General features: G+C 41.6%; 3 protein-coding genes and 1 long non-coding RNA gene across 5 annotated transcripts in view; all 4 read right to left on the bottom strand.

Annotated features, from left to right (window-relative positions):
• The window catches only part of LOC108414856 (NLR family CARD domain-containing protein 3-like), a 146,022-nt gene extending 143,136 nt beyond the window's left edge, over positions 1–2,886 (bottom strand). Inside the window, exon 1 of one of the 2 annotated variants that reach the window (XM_037532133.1) lies at positions 2,766–2,886. The gene's annotated coding sequence lies outside the window, so the exon portion shown is untranslated. The remainder of the gene's footprint in view (positions 1–2,765) is intronic. The other variant, XM_037532123.1, reaches the window with a different exon arrangement.
• Positions 1–2,897, bottom strand: part of LOC108416244 (NLR family CARD domain-containing protein 3-like) — a 30,707-nt gene extending 27,810 nt beyond the window's left edge. Inside the window, exon 1 of the mRNA XM_037532194.1 lies at positions 2,766–2,897. The gene's annotated coding sequence lies outside the window, so the exon portion shown is untranslated. The remainder of the gene's footprint in view (positions 1–2,765) is intronic.
• LOC108416826 (NACHT, LRR and PYD domains-containing protein 12-like) overlaps positions 1–17,079 on the bottom strand; it is a 578,836-nt gene that overhangs the window by 326,091 nt on the left and 235,666 nt on the right.
• Positions 3,900–15,772, bottom strand: LOC119261980. The gene is made up of 7 exons (XR_005129314.1): positions 15,665–15,772; positions 11,880–11,988; positions 11,587–11,729; positions 11,393–11,477; positions 10,163–10,312; positions 8,581–8,665; positions 3,900–5,514 (listed from the first exon to the last, which is right to left on the bottom strand). It is a non-coding gene; the product is annotated as an uncharacterized LOC119261980 (long non-coding RNA).

Here is a 17,079-nt window from a genome sequence, read left to right as displayed (position 1 = left end):
AAACTGCATTTCAGGACAACTAGAACCCTGAACAAACTGCATTTAGCTAGAATAAACTGCATTTCAGGACAACTAGAACCCAGAATAAACTGCATTTCAGGACAACTAGAATCCCGAATAAACTGCATTTCAGGACAACTAGAACCCCGAATAAACTGCATTTCAGGACAACTAGAACCCAGAATAAACTGCACTTCAGGACAACTAGAATCCCGAATAAACGGCATTTCAGGACAACCAGAACCCAGAATAAACTGCATTTCAGGACAACTAGAACCCAGAATAAACTGCACTTCAGGACAACTAGAACCCTGAATAAACTGCATTTAGCAACAATAAACTGCATTTCAGGACAACTAGAACCCAGAATAAACTGCACTTCAGGACAACTAGAACCCAGAATAAACTGCATTTCAGGACAACTAGAACCCCGAATAACCTGCATTTCAGGACAACTAGAACCCAGCATAAACTGCATTTCAGGACAACTAGAACCCCGAATAAACTGCACTTCAGGACAACTAGAACCCCGAATAAACTGCACTTCAGGACAACTAGAACCCCGAATAAACTGCATTTCAGGACAACTAGAACCCAGAATAAACTGCATTTCAGGACAACTAGAACCCAGAATAAACTGCATTTCAGGACAACTAGAACCCTGAACAAACTGCATTTAGCTAGAATAAACTGCATTTCAGGACAACTAGAACCCAGAATAAACTGCATTTCAGGACAACTAGAATCCCGAAAAAACTGCATTTCAGGACAACTAGAACCCAGAATAAACTGCACTTCAGGACAACTAGAATCCCGAATAAACGGCATTTCAGGACAACCAGAACCCAGAATAAACTGCATTTCAGGACAACTAGAACCCAGAATAAACTGCACTTCAGGACAACTAGAACCCTGAATAAACTGCATTTAGCTACAATAAACTGCATTTCAGGACAACTAGAATCCCGAATAAACGGCATTTCAGGACAACCAGAACCCAGAATAAACTGCATTTCAGGACAACTAGAACCCCGAATAAACTGCACTTCAGGACAACTAGAACCCCGAATAACCTGCATTTCAGGACAACTAGAACCCCGAATAACCTGCATTTCAGGACAACTAGAACCCAGAATAAACTGCATTTCAGGACAACTAGAACCCAGAATAAACTGCATTTCAGGACAACTAGAACCCAGAATAAACTGCATTTCAGAAGAACTAGAACCCAGAATAAACAGCATTTCAGGACAACTAGAACCCAGAATAAACTGAATTTCAGGACAAGTAGAACCCAGAATAAACTGCACTTCAGTACAACTAGAACCCCGAATGAACTGCATTTCAGGACAACTAGAACCCAGAATAAACTGCATTTCAGGACAACTAGAACCCCAAATAACCTGCATTTCAGAACAACTAGAACCCAGAATAAACTGCACTTCAGGACAACTAGAACCCCGAATAAACTGCATTTCAGGACAACTAGAACCCAGAATAAACTGCATTTCAGGACAACTAGAACCCCGAATAAACTGCACTTCAGGACAACTAGAACCCCGAATAAACTGCACTTCAGGACAACTAGAACATAGAATAAACTGCACTTCAGGACAACTAGAACCCAGAATAAACAGCATTTCAGGACAACTAGAACCCAGAATAAACTGAATTTCAGGACAACTAGAACCCAGAATAAACTGCACTTCAGGACAACTAGAACCCAGAATAAACTGCATTTCAGGACAACTAGAACCCCGAATAACCTGCATTTCAGAACAACTAGAACCCAGCATAAACTGCATTTCAGGACAACTAGAACCCAGAATAAACTGCATTTCAGGACAACTAGAACCCAGAATAAACTGCACTTCAGGACAACTAGAACCCCGAATAAACTGCATTTCAGGACAACTAGAACCCAGAATAAACTGCATTTCAGGACAACTAGAACCTAGAATAAACTGCATTTCAGGACAACTAGAACCCTGAACAAACTGCATTTAGCTAGAATAAACTGCATTTCAGGACAACTAGAACCCAGAACAAACTGCATTTCAGGACAACTAGAACCCAGAATAAACTGCACTTCAGGACAACTAGAACCCAGAATAAACTGCATTTCAGGACAACTAGAACCGCGAATAAACTGCATTTCAGGACAACTAGAACCCCGAATAAACTGCATTTCAGGACAACTAGAACCCCGAATAACCTGCATTTCAGGACTGGCCAGCAGCATAAACGTCACTCAGTCCTCGCAGTGCTGAGATCAGAGGCGTGTCGGATTCTGCCGGGAGTCGGAATTCGGCACAACACCCGCAGCCATTTTGGAGCTCGGAGAAGTTTTTATTTATTTGCTGATTATTTTCCGTCTCTCTCTGTGTGATTGGTGGACTGATCCCGAGAAAAAGCCGATCAGAGTGTCGCGAGCGGGGCAGTAATCAATCGACCTGGAGTTTGTGTGAGTGAAAGCGCGAGTGGAGCTGAAGGTAAAGCAGCGCTGGTCGCTGCTCCTTCAGTAAATCCAGCTTTACAGCGTTTCTCTACAGTTAAACCTGTTTAACTCAAACCTTTCAGGCCTTTCATCTCGGGAAGAACCGCGGCTCCGCCTTTCACCGCCACACAGTTTGGAGCTCGGAGGAGGAGTTTAGTCCGGTTCTGAGTTCGGATTAAAACGGGTTTAAACCGCGAGGAAACACAAGCAGCCGGTCCTGCTTTGATCTCCAGCCGATCTTCCTCATTTCTCGGATTAATAATCTCACCGTGTTGAGTCCACAGCGCTGATCTGGGGGGTCTTCTCTCGGACTCGGGGGGCGACAAGTTACCGCTACTCTCCTCAGTTACTTTCGGTTTGGTCTTCACAGAGGAAGCTGCTCTGATCACTCAGGTCCACTCAACTTTCCCCCACAGAGGAAGCTGCTCTGATCACTCAGGTCCACTCAACTTTCCCCCACAGAGGAAGCTGCTCTGATCACTCAGGTCCACTCAACTTTCCCCCACAGAGGAAGCTGCTCTGATCACTCAGGTCCACTCAACTTTCCCCCACAGAGGAAGCTGCTCTGATCACTGATATCACTTAGTTAAAGGTCCTTAAAGGGACCTCCATTAAAATGAGCTCAGAGAAGTCGAGCTGAGTTACTAACACCACTGATATCACTTAGTTAAAGGTCCTTAAAGGGAACTCCATTAAAATGAGCTCAGAGAAGTCGAGCTGAGTTACTAACACCACTGATATCACTTAGTTAAAGGTCCTTAAAGGGAACTCCATTAAAATGAGCTCAGAGAAGTCGAGCTGAGTTACTAACTCCACTGATATCACTTAGTTAAAGGGACTTAAAGGGAACTCCATTCCATCCATGGTGGGTAGTCATGGGGTGGAGGTTAGGGATCCAGCCTCGTGACCGGAAGGTTGCCGGTTTGATCCCCAGAGCCGGCAGCACATGACTGAGGTGTCCTTGAGCAAGACACCTAACCCCCAACTGCTCCCCGGGCACTGCAGATTGGGCCGCCCACTGCTCCGGGCAAGTGTGCTCACTAGAGTGTATGTGGAGTTTCACTGCACGGATGGGTTAAATGCGGAGGTGAAATTTCCCTGTTGTGGGACTAATAAGGGTCTCTTAATTAAAACGAGTGCAGGTTACTTGTGTTAACCTGTAGTAGAAGTTTGAGGAACTTTCTTTTCTTAGCAGAATGAATCTAAGCACACACGAGTACGACCTCCATTAAACTGAGTCCAGGTTACAAAATCTGGTAAATTATGTTGCTTCCATTTCTGTATAATTCCTTATGTGTGTGTGTGTGTGTGTGTGTGTGTGTGTGTGTGTGTGTGTATATACAGTACCGTGTGAAAGTCTTAGGTGTGACGTGGAGCGAGGAGGCAGACGCCCGTGCTGAGATAAGTGAGATTTATTAAGGGCAAATCCAAAATCAGGGTCATAACGGTCCAAAGTCAGAAGGCCAACGGGGACAGATCGGGGGGCAGACATGACGGACCACCAACAAACAGGTTCAAACAACACACAGTAACCAGACTAACCAACAAACAGCACGATCAAACAAAGCAAGCAGAGACCAGAGAACACGAAGGCCAAACACAGGGCTTAAACACAGGGCGAGTGACGGCGAGAGAGCCGGGAAAAGAAAGAGCAAGCAAGCCCAAGAGAAACGGCCAGCCAGCGGCTGAGAGAGCGTGTGTGCCAGTGAGGATGAAGTCAGCAGTAGTGCTACAGCTGTAAATGCAGCAGTGCAGTGTGGGTACAGTTTATTCTACCAGGGAACAAATGTCACAACTCCTTAAGACCCAAGCCAGGTTTGGGATCTTGCTCGCCACCTGCTGGTTTAAGTGGAGGGAATTAACCCTGAAGTTAGCAGCAGCTTTGGCCCAGGCTGACTTAAGGTGGACCAACCTTTAAGATGGACCAGCTTTTTTGAGTGACAAACTGCTTCTCTGTAGGATAATTTGAACCTACAGTTCAAACAAGTTTCTTTGGAGAACATCTAAATGGATGATTTGCTAATATTAAGTTTTGTGTGGTTTACTACAGCCTCACATAACTTTACACACAACGATGACAACAACTACAACAACAAACAAATAACAGTAATAATAATCATTAATAACAAGCTCCAGTATTGGTATCGGCAGAGCTCCAAATCTGGGAATTCAAATGTGACTGGTGCAGCTATAATTTCAAGATAAGCTGCGTTGGAGACGAGTGTTGAACAGATGGACAGACAGACGTCGCCGTCCTTTCTGGTAGAAACACACAGCACTGAGGACCGAGTACATGATAGACAGTAAACAGCTTTTGGGTGAAACATGTTTTAGAATGTGCATCTGAGCTGTTTCCCTCCACACAGTCATCATCAATGTTCTCATCTGGAGCAGCTTGAGTTTCAGGTTCAGCAGCTGGTTCATCGTTTTCCAGAAGAACAGCTCCTTTAAAGTCACTAACTGTGTGAGGGGCGTGTTTCTGGCTTTGTGCTTTAAATGTTCCTCAGATGTTCTTTGGAAACTGCATCCTTTAACCAGGCGTTCAACAGCCTCATTACTTTCAAGGTGACGGCCAACATGTTCAAAACGTTCTCTCTCTGTTGGAAACCCCGGCGTCGCGCACCAGGCGTGTAAAGACAGGACGGCCTCAGGTCTTTGTGATGGACTGTCCACACGGCATCGAGACAGATGGGAATGCAGACGACTCCGAGTCCTGAAGGAGCGCCGGCGCTCCAGGTGGACACTGGGTAATGAGCGGTTATGGCCAAAGGCTCCATGACGCGTCTAAAATGTCTCTAAACGTCACTTCTGGTGGGTAAAATCTCACTGCATCTTCTGCACGGCCGGCTCATTTTCACCACGCCGACATCATTTCAGAGTGAAAAAGAGCAGCGGGGAAATGAAGCGACGCTTCATCTGGATTACTACGATACTGAGAGCTTCATCAGGCTCTGGTTCCTCCTACCTGCATCTGTAGTTTGATGAGTCCAGACTGAGAGTGAAACGTTCCTGGGCGTCTAAATACAAGACAAAACCAGGTTAGAGTTAAAGAGCTTCTCTAGCATCAGGAGCTGCTTATCTAATGACTTTAAACAGTTTCAGGAGTTTTTCAACAGAAAATCTGTCATTAGTGCAGAATAGAGCTTAAAAAGGAGGATCAGGTCTGTAAAATCATGTAGATACAGTGACGCAGCAGCTCTGCAGAGAAAGCTGCGCACGCTGCTTTAGTGATGTAACAGGAGCCGTTAATTACAGATGTTCATACGACGGTCAGAGGGGCTGCTGGCCGTGTAGTATCCCACCCATCTATGTCCAATTTGAAGCGGTCAGCAATCCTCCGCTTATGGTGCTAAAGCCAGTGTGGTAATAGGCTTGAGTCAGAAACGACCTCGTTATGATGTCGTGATGAGTTCGAAGCTAATTTAGTCCTCCGTTAGTCGGTGACGCGTCTTCCTCGCGCTCATTAGGACCGTTTGGACTTTCCCGCTCACTGGAGACTCAACAACAGCGTGATGGCGGCATCGAGAACAAAAGCCTTAAAGCTGCAGGAGCTGAACTCGGAGAAGAAGCAGGTAGTGGTGCTGTTTGTAAAGCCCACCTTACACTCTAAAAAAACATTGGGTTGAAATTGACCCAAATTGGGATATTTTCACAACCCAGCGCTGGGTCAATATTGGACAAACACAGCATTGGGTAGAATTTACCCAGCACGTTGGGTTATTAATTTGACCCAGCATTTTGGGTCAAGCATTTAACCTCAATGCTTTGTAATTTTAACTAGAATGCTGGGTTAATTGAACCAAAGTTTGGGTTGTATTGTGATTACTTTTAAATGTATAATTTAAACATTATTTGAACACATACTTTACATATTATATATTCTTACACTTTAAAAAATACCACTTTTAAGCACCAACAATAATTATAATCTTCTTCTTCCTGCTGCTCCCTTTAGGGGTCGCCACAGCGGATCATCTGCCTCCATCTTTCCCTATCCATTGCCTCCTCTACTTTCACACCAACCACCTCCATGTCCACCTTCACTACATCCATAAACCTTCTCTGAGGTCTACCTCTTCTCCTTCTACCCCGCAGCTCCATCTCCAACATTCTTTGACCAATATATTCACTATTCCTCCTCAACACATGTCCACACCATCTCAACCTGGCCTCTCTGGCTTTATCTCCAAACTGCTCCACCTTCACTGTCCCTCTGATCCACTTATTTCTAATCTTGTCCATCCTTGTCAATCCCAACGAAAATCTCAGCATCTTCATCTCCGCCACCTCCAGCTCAGCCTCCTGTCTTTTAGACTGAGCCACAGTCTCCAAACCATACATCATAGCAGGACGCACTGCTGTCTTGTAAACCTTCCCTTTCACTCTTGCTGCTATCCTTCTGTCACACATCAGCCCTGACATCCATCTCCACCCACTCCATCCTGCCTGCACCTTATTCCTCACCTCTTTTTTGCACTGTCCATTGCTCTGGATGGTTGACCCAAGATATTTGAAGTCATCCACCTTTACGACCTCTACTCCTAGCATTTTCACCTTTCCACCTGCCTCCCTCTCATTCACACACATGTATTCCCTCTTGTCTCTACTGACCTTCATTCCTCTCCTCTCCAGTGCAAACCTCCACCTCTCCAGATTCTCTTCCACCTGCTCTCTACTCTCACCACAGATTACAATGTCATCTGCAAACATCATGGTCCATGGAGCCTCCTGCCTGACCTCATCTGTCAACCTGTCCATCACCATTGCAAACAAGAAGGGGCTCAAAGCTGATCCAAGATGTAACCCTACCTTCACCTTGAAACCATTTGTCACTCCAACTGCACACCTCACCACTGTCTCACTATCCTCATACATGTCCTGCACCACCCTAACATACTTTTCAGCTATACCTGACTTCCTCATACAGTACCACAGTTCCTCTCTTGGCACCCTATCATATGCCTTCTCTAGATCCACAAAGACACAATGTAGCTCCTTCTGACCTTCTCTGTACTTCTCTACCAACACTCTCAAAGCAAAAATTGCATCTGTGGTGCTCTTTCTGGGCATGAAACCAAACTGCTGCTCACCGATCTGAACCTCTCGCCTTAGCCTTGCTTCAACAACTCTTTCCCATACCTTCATGGTGTGGCTCATCAACTTTATACCTCTGTAGTTACTGCAGCTCTGCACATCACCCTTGTTCATAAAAATGGGGACCAATACACTCCTTCTCCACTCATCAGGCATCCTCTCACTCTCCAGGATTTTGTTAAACAACCTGGTTAAAAAGTCCACTGCCTTCTCTCCTAAACATCTCCATACCTCCACAGATATGTCATCTGGACCAACTGCCTTTCCATTCTTCATCCTTTTTAAAGCTGCCCTCACTTCCACCTTACTAATTCTCTGCACTTCCTGATCCACTATCTCTCCCCCCGTTGTCCTCCTCTCTCTCTCGTTTTCCTCATTCATTAGTTCTTCAAAGTCCTCCTTCCATCTACTCAACACTCTCTGTTCACTCACTAGTACATTTCCCTCTCTATCCTTTATCAGCCTAACCTGCTGTACATCCTTTCCAGCTCTATCTCTCTGTTTAGCCAAACGATCCAAGTCCTTTACTCCTTCTTTACTGTCCAGCCTCTCATACAGCTCATCATAGGCCTGAGCCTTTGCCTTTGCCACCATTCTTTTCGCTATGCAACTAGCCTCACAGTACTCCTGCTACTTCCTTCATCTCTCTGGTTATCCCACTTTTTCTTAGCTGCCTTCTTCTTCTGAATACTCTCCTGGACTTCCATTCTCTTTGCAAAATCTACAACCATCTGACCTTCCGCATTTCTGTCTTTCCGCAAAACCGCAAAACACAGGGAGCAACGCTGATCATCACCTATGATAAGATAATCCTTTATTAGTCCCGTGTAGTTACAGCAGCAAGGGGAGAGCAAAACAGAGTAAACAAATATTAAGATAAATAAATTAAATATTTATAAATCTAAATAATTATAAATAAAAGTCAAAAACAAAAACAAGAAACCTGCATTGTACATGGAAATACTGCACATTGGTATGTTGGTACGCACCTAGAGCCAAAACGAATGGATATGGTCTTGTGGCCTCGGACACGTACTCCACCATATTAGTCCCAATCTGTTGTAAACATGAAAACTGAAACATAGAATTAGTACTTTAATTTTACACCTTAATTCTAACATGCTGAAATAATCCAATTTGATCAGGGATGTCCTAATCTAAGTTCTGTCCTCCAATTTGAAACTGATTATTGTAACACTGAGCATCAGCTGACATCCAATGTTTGCATATATAACAACCATAGAATTTAGTCTAGAGAGAAACCTGTTAGTCTACTGAAAACTACAGTACTGCTTCTTAGCTTTTAATGTGACGCATTTTAGTGATGCATTTCTTTTTAAATTACCATTTGCGTTTGATATTGTTTACAACTGCAACAACAAATCGATATTAATTAGTTGGCTTGACATGGGACACACCCAACAGAAAAATAAAAACCTCATCATAGTGAGAAACTGTTAAAGATGCTGTTAATTTGAGGTAGACTGCTAATAAATGTGACTTTTTTCAACTGGATCTTAAGACTGGCGCTGTTCCAACAATATGGACGTGTAAGCAAACCAGCGTATTTTACAACAATAACTGTACCTCTGTATTTGAGTTTAGCTGATTGCTAGGCTGTTGTCATGAATAATGTTGGTTATTTAGCTAGATACTGTTTACACTCAGGATGAGCTGCTTTTGTGGGTGTGATTTGACTAAAAGTCTCAGGACTAAGTGATAAGATGGTCTATTTCTACAATACAGCTCTTTCAAATTCAAATTCAGAAATATCATCAGAATCTGAAGAACCAGCGCTGTAAAATTCTCAGTCCCAGTCAGTCATAATGCTGTTGTACTGCGGCGCTGTTCACTGTTGTCCACCAGTGACGCTCTGGTTTTTACGTCTGTTTAATTAAAAGCGTCTATTTTAAAGAAAAATTAAGCAGCCAATTTCATTTTAAGTCATGTTTATATATTTTCAGTATCCAAAACAATGTGAAATCACCAGGGCTGTCCAAAAGTGGTGCTTAGCCTTTAATAACGCCACACTCACTTTACAGGCTCACATCTAGATGAAAGTCAGTGGTGAAAATGGAGCACAAATAATAAACTAAAGTATCAGACGTTGGGCAGGATACAGCCAATAACCTGATCTACCAAAATAAGTCTGGAACCACTTAAGACCGAGACATCCCTACTGTGATCTGAGACAACTAACTACTTAGTTTAGAGGAAGGTGTGTAATTACGAAAATTTACGAAATGACTTTCTTGTCTCTTCACAGCTCGAATGGAAGGTCTTCCGGTTGATCCTATAGATAGAAGCTGGTAGGACTACTGGCAATAATCTCAAAGCCATGTCACCTACGCATCTGGAAACAAGAATCTCTTATTAGGAATATGAATCTTTTGTGGTTACTTTTGGTTAGGAAATTCAGAAATGAAACCATGTTCTAACCTGCCAGCTGTAAAACTACTTGTTTCCATTTTTTCTCTCATGTGATGAAAATCAGAGAATACATTTTACTATGTTTACTAAAATGTTGAGTGTACTAATTTTTTTTAACATGGTATCCTCTGTGAAGACTACCTGCACACACAGAATCCAGTCTTGAAAGAATTCCAGAAGCTTGCTTCTCCTGGCTAGCAAACCCTAAAATTCTGTCTCTGAAAACAGGCGTCCACTTTTCTGCACGTTTCCCAGCACAGGCTGGGTGTAGAACGGCAAAGTCCTGAGCATCTGTAGACATACGTTTAATTTAATTACTTCTCCAAGTAAATTACAGAGAACATTCAGTAATTCTGACTTACTATCAAGTGCATTCTGACTTTGCATGTCCTACGATTCCTGGAGTATCCAAAAGACGTGAATACTCTCTTTTGATCTCCTCCACTGTCTTTGACCCATGCTCCCTTATCCACTCAGCTCTGTGGATGGCTGTCTGCTTCATGTATTCTTCTACTTGGTTAAGGGGTCGGATGTTATTTTTTAATAACTGCCCTCTCATCAGATATTTCAGTCTCTGTATTATGCAGAGAAAGACAACGCCTTCACTGTTTGAATCCAAGTAGACACCACAAATGATCTTGCGTTATTTCCTGACTGGAAGTAGAAAATCCCTCAAAGTCATGTGTTATACAATGTGATAAAATACTGACATTCTATAGATTCACCTGAAACTAAATTTGTAGGTTTACACATCAGCTATATTAGCTATTATTAATCTTTACAGCAATTATTGGCTCAGATCCTTACGCTCGCCCATGTTTCCTGCTTCGAACAAGACCTGACTATTCTTTTCCTGTCTTGACCCATCTCTCCCCTTGACAGGTGGTTCTGAAGTTATGGCTAATTAGTGTACTTTAATGAAAACTTAACAGCAGAACCAAACATGTGAACTGTAGCATAAATGGCAAGTCACAAACTGTTCGATTTTCCAAAACACACCAGCCATTCTACAGTAATAATGCCGTAATGACAATACCGTCTAATAGAGGATCACATTAAAATCAGCAAGACAAGTTACCCAAAACCTTTCTTGGTATGATAACCTGTTTGTACATGTACCTGGCAATACCAAACTACTAGTTACAGGGTTCTCCACAGGGCTAGGTCTGCGCTTTCCACTACGGAGCCTCTTCCGTAAATTTCTTAAACGCTCTTCAATGAAGCCTGTTGCTGGTCTGTGATTTAAACCTGAACTATATCACGCCTCCTTTTTAAAAAAAAAATTCAAATATTCTTTGACATGTCAGACCTAAAATCACCACATAATACACACACAAAGTCCCATGTGCTTTGATTTTTACTGGCACTTACATTGCCATTTCCATGCTGATCCCTTAGACACGGAAATTCCGTCACTAAAGATGAGGCCAGGTTTTTCTTTGTTTCCAATGCTGGACTGTAAACAGATATCAGATGTATTTACACACACACACACACACACACACACACACACACACACACACCAAGTAGTCATACTGCAACATCAGTCAAAATAGTACACTCACGTCTCTCCGAACCGCTCGATGAGATGTGACACTAGGATTCTAACCATAGACCTCCTCTGCTTGAGCGAGACGCACCCTTTGGTGTCAAGACTGCACATTATCTCTCTACCCTCCGGTGTTTTCTCGAGGGCCTCCCTAATTTTCTGGGAAGACAGAAGGGGGAAAAAAAAAGATAGGGAGCACAAATATCCCATTCAACTTTTCAGTCTTCTGTGAATGGCCTTGTGCCTTCCCAATAAGGTAAAGTAAAAAAAAAAAAAAAAAGAAAGAAAGAAAACACCACCACCACATACAAACGTTCCCCCTTGTCCTGAAGACATGGCTTTATGCTGCTGGTCCAGTGATGGTCCTGCTGACGGGCCATTTTCAATTTCAAATTTTGACCAGCTCAAGTTGCATTTCCTTTGGAGACAACCAAATAAAATTAGTCTCATGTGTTAAAGAGCAAAACTGGTGAAAGGCAATACATCCTCAATGAAGATAACTGAAATCTCTGAAAAAAAATATTTGATTATTTGTCCAATATTAACTTGACATGTTTGGTGACTGAATATAACATCTTTAGATCTGCATTATGAAGTAGGTTTAGGCAATAGGTCGGTGTAATCAGATATCAGCAGTGACTAACAACTGACACAATGAAGCAGAGGTGGTATAAAATATATATGTGAACTTATATATATATATATATATATATATATATATATATATATATATATATATATATATATACACACATAAACTTTTGAAATCAAAACTTTTGCTAATTATTTTTTAGACATCACTCAGGCCTACTACAAGGTTAATGTGCTATCAAACAAGAAAGAATATAACCAGTGACTAACTTAGGGTAAAACCACCATAAAAATGGACAAAAGTAAAGACAGGTTGGGTGTCAAAACTGGGGCTACGGTTTCATTATGAAATACAGATAACAGTGTGCCATACACTGTCAGAAACTATGTTCGGAAGCATATTAGAGATTACTTAACAACTTGACATGGTTTGAGGCAACTGATTTAGGCATGTAGTTTGAACAATACTAACTGATGAGGTATCAATTTAAGACTTGTACGTTCTGCTTTCTTAAAAACTATCAAAACTAAAAGTGGAGCCGACTAAATTCAAAATTTTCCTTTAAAACTGCTCCTTTAAAAATTTCAACTTACCTAAACTCCTGAGAAACAAAGACAGAAAAAAACCTGCTAGGAGGCTTATGGGTTAGTTTATAAAAACAGAGTAGGCTATAAGACCTGTAAGATTTTTAAAGGAAACCATTTACAATTTCATGTAGTTTGGGAACCGTTATTACATAAAAACCTCACAAAGGACCTCACATTTCAGCTTGCTAACTTTTTACTAATGTGAAGACCATAATGTAGCACAGGATGAGCATATCATATATATTATAAAAATTGCTCTGAACTTCAGAACAGTGCCACCACATACTGCTATACTGTATCAAAATAAATAAATAAAAATAAATGTTTAAGGACAACTTGTGTTATTGTGCACAATGTATAACAAGAGTAAAAATGGGGCAATGCATGTCTTCAAAGGAAAAATGCAAAGGGTAATGGTACATGGTCAAAAACTGAAATGCCAAAACAGTTTTTTAAAAAATGACAGTGAAGGAAAACATGTCTAGAATAGTCTGTAGCGCAGAGAAACATAGCGATCATCATCGCCCTCTTTATAGGACCTTGCAACATGGAGAGGGTGGTGATCATCAAGACAGTTCACATCAACCACATCAAGCTCAGATCCAGGAGACACACAGTAAGAAAAATAGTGTCTTTCAAATCCTACTGTATCATACTTCCTCACAATCAGTTTGACAGAGGACTCCACTGATACAATGCGCTCTACCATAGCAAACTGAGGCTCACCATCACAAGCGTGAGAGACTAGAAGAGACATTCCAAGCCTATATTCAGTGCCCCTCCATCTCAACCAAGATGGAACATACACTTCAGTGAAAAGCGGCATTTCAAACTTGTGCTTGATGCTGTCATATTCATCAATACAGCCCAACAGATTTGTGCATCCTGGACCAACTTCTAAGTTGTGGGTGAACAAATTACCTGAGAGGAGGTGGTAGCACAGCAGCATCTGATGCCTGTAAGCCATTGTTTTGCAGATGTTGCGAAAGTTACAAGTAACACGACTGAGTCTTTTGAAAAAGCCATGCTTGGCCTCAAATCACATAGCCCACAACAGAACCACAGGGCCTAACTTCCTGATTGCACCAGGATAATGGACCATAAAGTGATGTTTTGGTTTTAGATGCCTACCAGGGTAAAGCTACAGAAAAAGACTGTGATGCTCCTGGATGATGTAACCTAAGAAAATGGGTGCTTCTGGTGTTAATGATGGAGAAAAAATGAACTCCATGCAACTCAGTAAAAGAAGAAGCAACTCCCAGTATTGGTTGCCCTCTGGGATAAGGTCACCGATGACAAGAGGAAGTAATCTTAACAGACACCAGGTCTGTGATGCAGTCTGCCTGAGAGCTCCATCTGGGTTTTTGAGCTCATGTGATTTAATAGGGGATGGCTTGTTATGACTGTAAATGAACCCATAATCAAAACTTGTAAGTCTGTAGTTGATCTTATCTAGGGTTATAAGCTTTTGCTCAATGAGGTAACTGAGAACAAGCTTGACTTCATATCTTCCAATTCCTTCCAGAATGTCATGCATGATATCTGGCGCAACATTGTCTACAACTTTGTAGAACTCCAGCCTGATAAGTGCACTCTCTCTCTTAAGACCAGTCTCTGCTAGATTATTGAGATGCAAGTCCATTTGGTAGTTGAGGTTAATTCTCAACAATGACTCATCCTCAACAGTCTGCACATGAAGGATTTCCTTTTGGACACGGCACCAGTGGCAAACACTCCTTGCAGAAAAGCTCTCTGTGTATCCAAGGACTGCATTGAGCCCTAAGTTGTCAACACAAATCTGGGCAATTCCAACCTTGACTACTCCCTTAAAACAAGGAGTGTCAATTTGAAGTCCATTAATTTCCAGACTTCAGATCTCATTTACAACCGGCTCCAAGACTACATCTATGCCATAGGTTTTGACATCATCTGTTTTGTACACTGCCAACAGAAAGTGGGCACTGAGGCTGGAAAGAAACTCTGGTGGCAAGCATTTCACTGTGAAATAAAGGAACCCTAACTTGTGGACAGATGTCTTTGATCCCAAAGGATTAACTGTCTCACAATCATCACAGTAAAGCAAGAGTGGAACTGCAAACTCTTTGGAAAAAAGAGGACTTGTCTTGAACATGGTGCCATATCTAAAATCCTGGAGAGCACCAACTTCCTGCTCTCGCCACACCAGTATTTTCTCCATAGTCCATGGACTCACAAGGACTAACTTGAGCAAAGGGCGCAAAGGAACCCGGTGAAAAGTATCCCTAAGAGCTACCTGCCTAACACATCCTGTTGCTGACTCTGTCCTTTGGGTGAAGGAAAACCCAGGAAGATGCTCCTCTACAGGTTTAACAAAGCACCCTGTACTAGCAAAATATTTCATATGCTTGTACTCGGGACTCTAAATTCCTAAATGGCTCTGCAGCTGCTGCAAACTTCTGATCCAATTCTTGACCCTCTGGGGTCTCAGCTTGTCCTATGTTTTTCAAGAATGACAGTCTTTTTCCTCAGACTACTCACTATGTCATTCACTAGGGTAGATGTCTGCTGAACAACATAAGTAACAGCTGTAAGTGTCTGGGAAGAATTTGGCTTCAACTTGGCAAGAAAAAGTGCTACTCTGCGCATTACACTACTTTCTTCCAATTCATCCCATTCCTCACATCATATCTGGCACCAGAGCAGTGGGCCTCACCCGCGCCAGAGCAGTCGTTGCCTCATTATGCTGAAGCAAATGCCTTGCAAATGAACGAATATAGCCAAAGCTTCGGGAACATCCAGCTTCGGCACACTGAAAGTATGTGCTAGAACTGTGTATATGGACTGCTCTGAGGTGCGCAAAAAGATGACCAAGACTATGCCCAGCAAATGCACATTTAAAACAGGAATACCCCATCAGAAGTCTGTTTTCTACTTACCTCATTTAGTTTTTTGAGCTGTGACCTCAGTTTCAGCCTGGGACCAATCAATCACAGGAACTAACGCCGCAATGGAAGGATCATCCAGTAAGAGAAGTGGCAGATGAGATTAACCATTTTAATATTAATTTTGTTATTAAATTAATTAATTTTATATTAATGTACTTTGTTAAATTGTACTAGACCAGAAATTAACCCGAAAACCAGAAACAGCATTTTGATAGGAATATGTTAAATTATTTTTGACTTTACAAACACAGATATGGATTATGACTCATTCTGATTAAGGCTGCAACAAACATCCATTTTAATAATCAAATCATCTATTGACCCATATTTGCCGCACTCATTCATTCAGTCCATCATGAAATTAAATACTTTCAAGTAATTTTCATAAAAGTTAACTTAGGCTCAAATCTGGGAATCAGAGAGTCCAGTTTCCATTCTTTTAGCTTCTCTTTAACAAAGGAATCCATGGAAGTCAACAGAGCTGAAAAAGAAGAAAATGTATTAAGTAAATCACATTAATTATCAGTATTACAGTTCTTAAATAAGTGGAATCCAGCCCATAACAGGTTGTCTGCAGAATCCTTAAAGTTTGATGTAAATCCAATAAATAAAAAAAAAAAACAATAATACTAAGGTCACAGTTCGAAAAAAGGTAGTTTTCAGCATGTGTGTACATAACATGTTCATATACTGTATATTTTAATCCAAGGGTTTAAGAGTCACACCTCTGCACAGGGCTGGACTGGGACAAAAAAAATCGGCTCTGGCATTTTTGGCTTAGACCAGCCCGTCATAATTAGCGGAGCACAGCCGACCAGTAATTTGTGTGTGTGTTCCGTGAAGGAATGTATTTTACTATTATCATATAATAATTATCAAATAATAACAGCATTATATTAAATAAATAACTTTTTGCCTTATTAGAAATGTACAGTGACTCATTACTTTAGAAGCCCATCAAATAACCATCGTGGAAAGCAAATAAGTAAATGTACACATTTCTAGCACTTTTGTCTACTCATATGTATTTACTGAATTTCCCTGACACAGCAGCTCAATTCTAATTCTTCAGGTTAAAAGGTGCTCCCTCCTTTAAAAAGCTACAACATGCATTTGGATCAGCCTAAAAACAGGGCTACTCTGTGAACTCATGCAACACATCAGCATTTGACCTGGTCTTACTGTGGGCTTACCTTTCGCTAATAATACTTTTAGACGCTTACTTTAGTAAAGCTTAAATTGCAGAGCTTTTACTTATCATTTAGCAGTTTTAGGATCTGTTATTTCACTTGTTTGAGTGTTTTTAAAACATGTTGAACAGCACAGAGGCTACAAATCCAAACTACTCTGCAGCTTTGAACACACCTTTGGCCTAAATGTCTAAAATGCTATGATGTAGCCTAAAG

Source organism: Pygocentrus nattereri, chromosome 2 (genome assembly GCF_015220715.1).
Source record: "Pygocentrus nattereri isolate fPygNat1 chromosome 2, fPygNat1.pri, whole genome shotgun sequence".
Classification (NCBI taxonomy): Eukaryota; Metazoa; Chordata; class Actinopteri; order Characiformes; family Serrasalmidae; genus Pygocentrus; species Pygocentrus nattereri.
This window is presented reverse-complemented; position numbering and strand designations above follow the sequence as displayed.